Source organism: Phascolarctos cinereus, unplaced genomic scaffold, assembly GCF_003287225.1.
Source record: "Phascolarctos cinereus isolate Bilbo 61053 unplaced genomic scaffold, phaCin_HiC Scaffold_9;HRSCAF=440, whole genome shotgun sequence".
Classification (NCBI taxonomy): domain Eukaryota; kingdom Metazoa; phylum Chordata; class Mammalia; order Diprotodontia; family Phascolarctidae; genus Phascolarctos; species Phascolarctos cinereus.
The window spans coordinates 154,869,815-154,877,410 of NW_027556402.1; positions in this window are offsets into that span (position 1 = coordinate 154,869,815).

Genomic DNA, 7,596 nt, shown 5'->3' on the forward strand with positions numbered 1-7,596 from the left:
AGGAAAATTCAGACTCCAATCTCACCTCAGGCACTCACTAGCCATGTGACCCTTAATATCTCTGGGCCTCATTTTCCTCATCTTTAAAATGAAGGGGTCATACTTGATGGCCTCCAAAGTCCCTTCCAGGGCTAAATCTGTGACCCCATGATAGAATTAGTACAGGGAACTCCCAATATGAAAAGTCCTTCTACCAACACAGATTGGCACCTATCCTTCAACTGAACACATTGTAAATTCTACCTTAATGTCAGTTACTTTGTCCAGTTATTTTCTTAGCTGTTTGGCTGAACTGAGAGCACTAGAGCAATGGTAATTTTGCCTGGGTGGGGAGAGAGGAGGAAGGGACAGAGAATTTCAAAGCGTGAGAAATTACCTGAGAAAGGACTATCTAATAAGTGGTAGGAGGCCACAAGAAATATGGAAGAGGTGGGGGAGAGGCAGCAGGAGAAAAGAAAGAGGAGTTGAAAGGATAAGCTTTGCCTACTTCACAATTTTTCTTAGCATTAGCCTTGCCTTAGTATACCACCCCCTCCTTCTCCTCTATTCCTTTCCTTTTAGTATCTATGGCCTAATCCTTTAATCATTTGAGTTTCTTTGCATTTCCAGGTCCAAAGAATATAGATAACAGGGGAAAAGATACCAAGCTGTTATCTTTTTCAAAAACATAAGAACTTTATTAGAGCAATAAATTCCCCCATCTCTTTCTTTTGTTGAAATGGTTAAAAACTGATGAATAAGTCTCAATACCAGTATATCATATCCAAGAACATGTTTAATGGGCATGTACATTTATATAATTTTATTGGTATCATGATTCTGGATTTTTATTATGAAATCAGTGCCAATGCAATAAATATCCATCCTCAAAAGTACAAGAAAAGACTAATATTTCAAGGGACCCAAAGTACAGGATAACCTAATCCATTTCTTAAAGATCACCAGTTGAGGCTCCAATAAGCCAAATGTCCACATATCCATATTACCATGGGACTGGCAAGGACCCGAAGTCATGAGCAGTACAGGAGAAATGTTAGAAGACCAGGGTCCTAATCCCATCTCCACCACTAATTTACTGTTTGCTTTAGGCTAAATCATTTCACACTCTGGGCCTCAGTTTTTGTGTCTGTAAAATAAGACATTTGGACAAATGATCCTTCCAACTGTACAATTCCAATGACTACTATTCTACTACTACATCATTCCCTCACAAGGAAGGCTTTCACTTAAATCATTGTAGCAAGACAGAATCTGTCCATAGAAAGTGATTATAAAGCACTAAGTGTAGACCCAGGAATTTCATCTAACATCTAATCTAAATTTTTCATTCTCCAGCTTGTATGGCCAGTCTTACCTTCTCACCAACCTAGAAAGTACATATCAAAAAGAGGATAGGGGCAGCTCGATGGCGCAGTGGATAGAGCACTAGCCCTGAAGTCAGAAGGACCTGAGTTCAAATCTGGCCTCAGACCAAACACTTGACACTTACTAGCTATGTGATTCTCGACAAGTCACTTAACCCCAATTGCCTAAAAAGAAAAAGAGAGAGAGAGAGAGAGAGAGAGAGAGAGAGAGAGAAGAGAGAGAGAGAGAGAGAGAGAGAAGAGAGGATACCCAGAACAAAGCCTTGGGGAATTCCCTTGATTAGATGGTGTGATATGGATAAAAAACCAGCAAAGGAAACTGCGCAGAGGTCAGACAGATGAAAGAACCAGGACAGTGAAGTGATGTCATGTACCCCAAAGATGCAAGAGTATATTCTAAGAGGGTATTGACATTACTAAATGCTTCAGAGGGGTCAGAAGAATGAGGATTGGGATTTCAGTCCTTGGGGAGAAGACAGGATGGGAGGAGTGTGAAACCTGTGTACCCAAATAACCTCCCCTCTCCCCCACCTCCAGCCCAAGAAAGAAAAGGCAGCAGCTATGAATGGTGGTGGAATCCTGTGAGTAGTAAATGTTTAATAAATATTTGATAGATTCGACTGGGTTACACCAGACCCTGAGGTCTCAGACCTAAAGGTGAAGAGTCAATAGTAAAGCAGTCAAGAAATGCCCAGCTCTCACTGATTCTCTCTTCGTCTGGTGGATTTAAACTCCTCCCTGTTATAGGCCCAACTTCCAAACTGCATCTTGAATCCACAGCAGCCAAGAGAGAAAGAATATCAGAAAAAAACTGGGCACTAGCCATTCTGCCACTGCCTCTCCATTGGCTGGGGCCCAGAACTCAGCCTCCAGTGAAATCAACCCAGTCAATCAGCAAGAATGCTCTCACTTAACAAAGGGGGAGAGAATGGTCTTATCCTTTAACTACGTTAAGTTACTTAGGCTTATTCCTCTTTACCCCTCTACAGAATTAAATACCACAGGATAACCTATAAGTAATATTTATTTCCTTTGATTACTGCAGGTGTCTTCTGTTTGAAGTTAGGTCCATAACCCGGAGTTACCAATTTGATGAAGTATGGAATAGAATACACACATTTATAGAACTAGATTGCAATTTAAGGATCACAGAGTTGAAAGAGACTTTGGAAACCAGCCTTCCCAAAGTTACTTAGTTGCCACTCCACTGTGGACTGCGCTGTCCTGACTGGTGAGTCAACCAATGAAGGCCCACATGGGAATCTATATCTAACTAGCACAAACTGTAATATAAAGCCCATGCTTTATATTACATCTCCTTGCCATCCATCCTACAGGACATGTAGCCACACCCCTTTCCAATCCTCATTCTGAGAATAGCTAATCTAATCAATACCACAATTTTATCAAGTCCTCTAGGATTCTACTCACCATTGTTGTGGTTTCCAAAACTAAAACACCCTTCCCTATCTACCACTTTCTTCTATGTGTTATCTCCCTCTACTGGAGTGTAAGCTCCTTGAGGTCCGGAACTGTTACACTTTTATATTTGTGACCCCAGCATGTAGCATATTGTCTCTTGTCACATGGTCACGGTTAATAAATGCTTTCCATCAAAATGCTATTCACATCTAGAGATAGAACTGATAGGAGTCCAAATGCAGATTGAAGCATACTATTTTCACTTTTTAAATTTTTTGTTTTTTCCCTTTTGGTCTGTATATGTTTTACATGATTGCACATATATAAACTATATCAAATTGCTTACCATTTTAGGGAGGGGAAGACGAGGGAGGGAGGGAGGAAAATTTGGAACTCAAAATTTTGTAAAGAATGAATGTTTTAAATTATCTTTACATGTAATTGGAAATAATAAAATACTATTTAAAATAACATATAAATAAATGTTTTCCATTATTCATCTGGAACAGTGGACAATTACGATGAGTTTGGAGACCAAAGATTATGCAACCTTAGATCTATCACAGAACCTCTCTGGTCTCAATTAAACTAAATGAAACTAGCCCATCCAGCTCCCTAGTTTTATGAATGAAGAAATTCAGGCCCAAACTTGTGTAAGGACTTGTTCAAAGTCATAGAGGCAGCAGGGATTAGAACCCAATTCTTTTGACTCCAAATCTACATTGACACTACATCGTATTGGCTGAACCTAGGTCATTGTGCTTACTGTCAAAGTAAGATCTTATATTCTTCATTCTCTCCTGCCCTCTCTAAATCTACCCTCTTCCAACCCTTCTTGTTTTTGTTAAGAGCATCAGCATCACTCCGCTCAAGTTTGCAAGGGGCGTCCTCAGCTCTGTACTCTCTCTCACTCCATGTGTCCAGTCGGATCCTGTTGTTTCTACCCCCACAACAACTTTCTCCTCCATCCCCTTCTCTCCACGAGTACAGCCACTGTCCCAATCCAGGCCCTCATCACCTGTCACCTGGACCATTGCAATAGCCTATTACTTGGCCTCCCTTCCTCAAGCCCCTCCCATTTTAACCAAATCTTCAAATAACTACTAAAGTGATTTTCAAAAATTGCAATTCTGGCCAAATCACTCCCTGGTCAAGGAACTCTAGTAGTTAAATCTCTTTTACTTCAAAGGTCAAATATAAACTCCTCTTTTTGGCTTTGCAAGTCCTTCACAACCTAGCCCCAGCAGCCTTATTCTACATTACTGCCCTTCACATAGTAATATCTAGCACTTGTGTATTTATATATTATATTATATATAATATAAAATATAATAAAATAAACATAAAATTTTTGTGTATATATGTATAATATAAAATATAATAAAATAAACATATAAATTTTGTGTGTGTATATATATATATATATTTAAGGTTTGCAAGGTGCTTTAGAAATATCTCATTTGATCCTCACCACAACCTTGGTAGGTAGGTGCTATTGTTATTGCCACTTCACAGATGTGGAAGCTCGGGCAAATGCAGATTAAATGATTTGCCCAGGGTCAGATAGCTAGTAAGTTTCTGAGGCCAGATTGAACTCAGGTCTTCCAGACTCTAGATCCAGATCCATCCACCAACACACTTTATTATTCCTCATATTCCAGCTCTCAGCTCCTTGCCTTTGCATTCATTGACTGTCACTTCTGCTTCTACAAGTCCTCAGTTTCCTTCACGGCTCATTCTACTGTGGATCTTCCTGATCCTACCAAATGATAATGCCCTCTCCCCTCCAAATCACCTCTTTTATTTGTGTATATATATATATATGTGTGTGTGTGTGTATTTGTGTGTGTATATTAGAGGTAGCTACGTATCTCAATGGATAGAGAACTTGGCTTGGAGTCAAGAGGACCTGAGTTCAAATCCAGCCTCAGACACTCACTAGCTGTGTGACCTTGGGCAAGTGGCTTAACCCTCAGTTTCTTCATCTGGAAAATGAGCTAGAGAAGGAAATAGCAAACCACTCCAGTATCTTTGCCAAGAAAACCTCAAATAGGGTCACAAGGAGTCAGACATGACCAGAAAATGAGTAGATAGAGATGTGCATGTGTATATATGTATATTTGTATGAGTATGTGTGCATATATTTTAACATATGCATCACAGCATCTTGAGAACATTTGTGCGTGTGTGTGTATACATGATGCCTCTTCCAGCTAGATGGAGAGCTCCTTGAGGACAAGGACTGTTTCATTTTTGTCCTTGAATCCCAAGCACCTAGCTCACCGCCTGGCACTTGTAGATATTGGTTACTTAATTGATATAAGGATGATTTACAATAGAGATAGAAAGAAGGAAAAGAGAGAAGTTGAAAGCATTGTAAATTTGGAAAGAAGCAATGCTAGACATAGGAGGAAACCCCTCGATGGCAGAAAAGGTAATAGCAAAATGGTAGATCGCAGGGTTCATATGAAGGGCTAAAAGTCTGGTGGAAAAAAGTCACTCCCTCAGTGAGTACAGAGAAGGAGCTACCTCATGACCTAACTCTTTATCATTTCTTCCTTAACAAAAGTTTTAGTTTCAGTGTACTAGAAGACCTTTCCCCTTTCCCTTCCCCCCTTCCCTGCCATGGAACTATATTTATCTCTGATTTTGTTTTGAAACAAAATGGAAAAATAGAATATTCACTTTAAAGCCGACTTTGATGGAAAGTAGATAGTTTCTAGAAAGTAGTACATAATAGATTTGCAGTTTCATGTACAATAATCATTTTTTTCCATTCTACTATGTTATGGAAATGTTTGTTTTGTTTCCTAAGTTCAGATTAAAATTTTAAAAAAAAGAAATGAAAAGAATGTTCTGGTTAGGGATCCTTTAGTCTCTGAGGAAATGACGGTATGAGGATACAACAAAGGAAGTCTGAATTGCTGCTTTCTGAGCATGTCTCTCCATGACCAGCAATCTACCTTCAGCAGTTAGAGTGAACTTTTAACATCAGGCTAAGGAGACATATTTATAACTCAGAGAGCAGTGTATCTGTTGTTTTAAATATCCACAAAGGACAGCATAGGCATGTAGTAGAGAAACTTTTTTTGAAAGGAAAGGAAAGCTTCCAAGTGAGGCAATGCGATCTCTCTCTCTTTAGGCAGTTTTAAGCAAAAGTGAAATAATCTGTTGAAGTCAATCTTTTAAACCATTAGGATTTTTTAAATGTTATATGCGTTTTCTTTTTTTTTATATGACTGTAAGTCCCCAGTGATTCTCTATTTTCCACCCTACCCTACCCACCTCCACCCCCAAGTACCCACCCTTATAACAAACAAACACAGTTAAATAAAACAAATAGACACTCAGATACGGAAACCTACGCCTCATTCTGCACCTGTAGTCCACAAGGTGTCTGAGAGATGGGGACTTGCTTCACCATCAGTCTTTTGAAGTCACGATTGGTCACTGACTGTGTTGCTTAAAGCTCTAACCTACCCCAACGGTTTATTTCTTGATTTCATTCTTCATTCCTAATGACACGATCACTGGTTTAGGTGCCTTACACTATTGTAGTACAGTGGAATGATTTCATTGTATCAGCAACATATTGGCTGTATCCAACCAACAGATAACGTTCATACAGCTCTCACTACGTGCCAGGCACTGTGCTAAGTGCTTTACAAATATCTCATTTGAGCCTCACAACAACCTTGGGGACCAGGTGCTGTTCTATTCCCATTTTACAGATGAAGAACTGAGGCAAACAGAATCTAAGTGGCTTGCTCCAGGTCACACAGCAAGTAAGTGTCTGAGACCAAATTTGAACTCAGGTCTTCTTGATTCCAGGTCTGTGTACTGTGGCACTACCTATTGTTTCGGTAGCTTTAAATCAGGTGTCAGAAGAGGAAAGGAACAAGTCAACGGGAAATAACTGCCTCCTAGTGGTTCAAATTGGTTATTTACTTTGGCAAAGTTGCTATAAAACACATTCATGTACCCATAATCCAAAAGTCTGAGCCCGACAGCGTGGTACAGAAGTGACCAGGAAGAATACCAATGAGGCAATGACCTTGGGACTACTCAGAGCCCAGAGCCGTCGGATGCAGGGCTGGGGCAGGGAGGACTGGAGAATGATTGCTGGTAACAGACCTTTAATAGCACAGAGAAGAGCGAAATAGGGACCATGCACATAACAGTGCGCCTCAAGGACTGGCTAATTATAGCAGAGGAATCATTTGAATTACCTCTGCAGCCCATGCCAACAAGCTCCCCCAGATCATCCCTAGGAAAAATTATGAAGAATGCTATTTTTCTTCAGTACTCTCAGGTAACCTAGTCATATCTTAATAGGACTCCTCTGGAGATAAATCGACTAAAAACAATCTAATGCCCTGGGAAGAGATCTGAGCTAAAAAAACAAGAGACCTGGATTCAAGTTATGGCTTTGCCTCTTACTGGCTGTGATTGGCATGTCACCTCACTAAGAGGAAGGCAGTGGGTTGGGTGATCTGTGATGTCTAAGATCTATCGTTTTGTAAACATGTCATTGACTCAAAGGAATAAATCTCAAGTATCCTGGAAGGACAGTGACACAGATATTTCATGGGCAGAGCTCCTTAAACTGCCACTACACCCGGGCAGTTTGTATTTATTGTGATTGGCCTCAGAGCAGTGGACAAGAGGCAGTGCCAAGAGCCAGGAAAGCTACAAGAGAAGGCACCCATGGCAGCAGGTTAGCAAAGACTATGCTGGGGTGCCAGGAAATGAGAGATTTCTTATTTCAGTTTCAGATTCTCTGAATAGATAAAATTATATAAAATGTTGG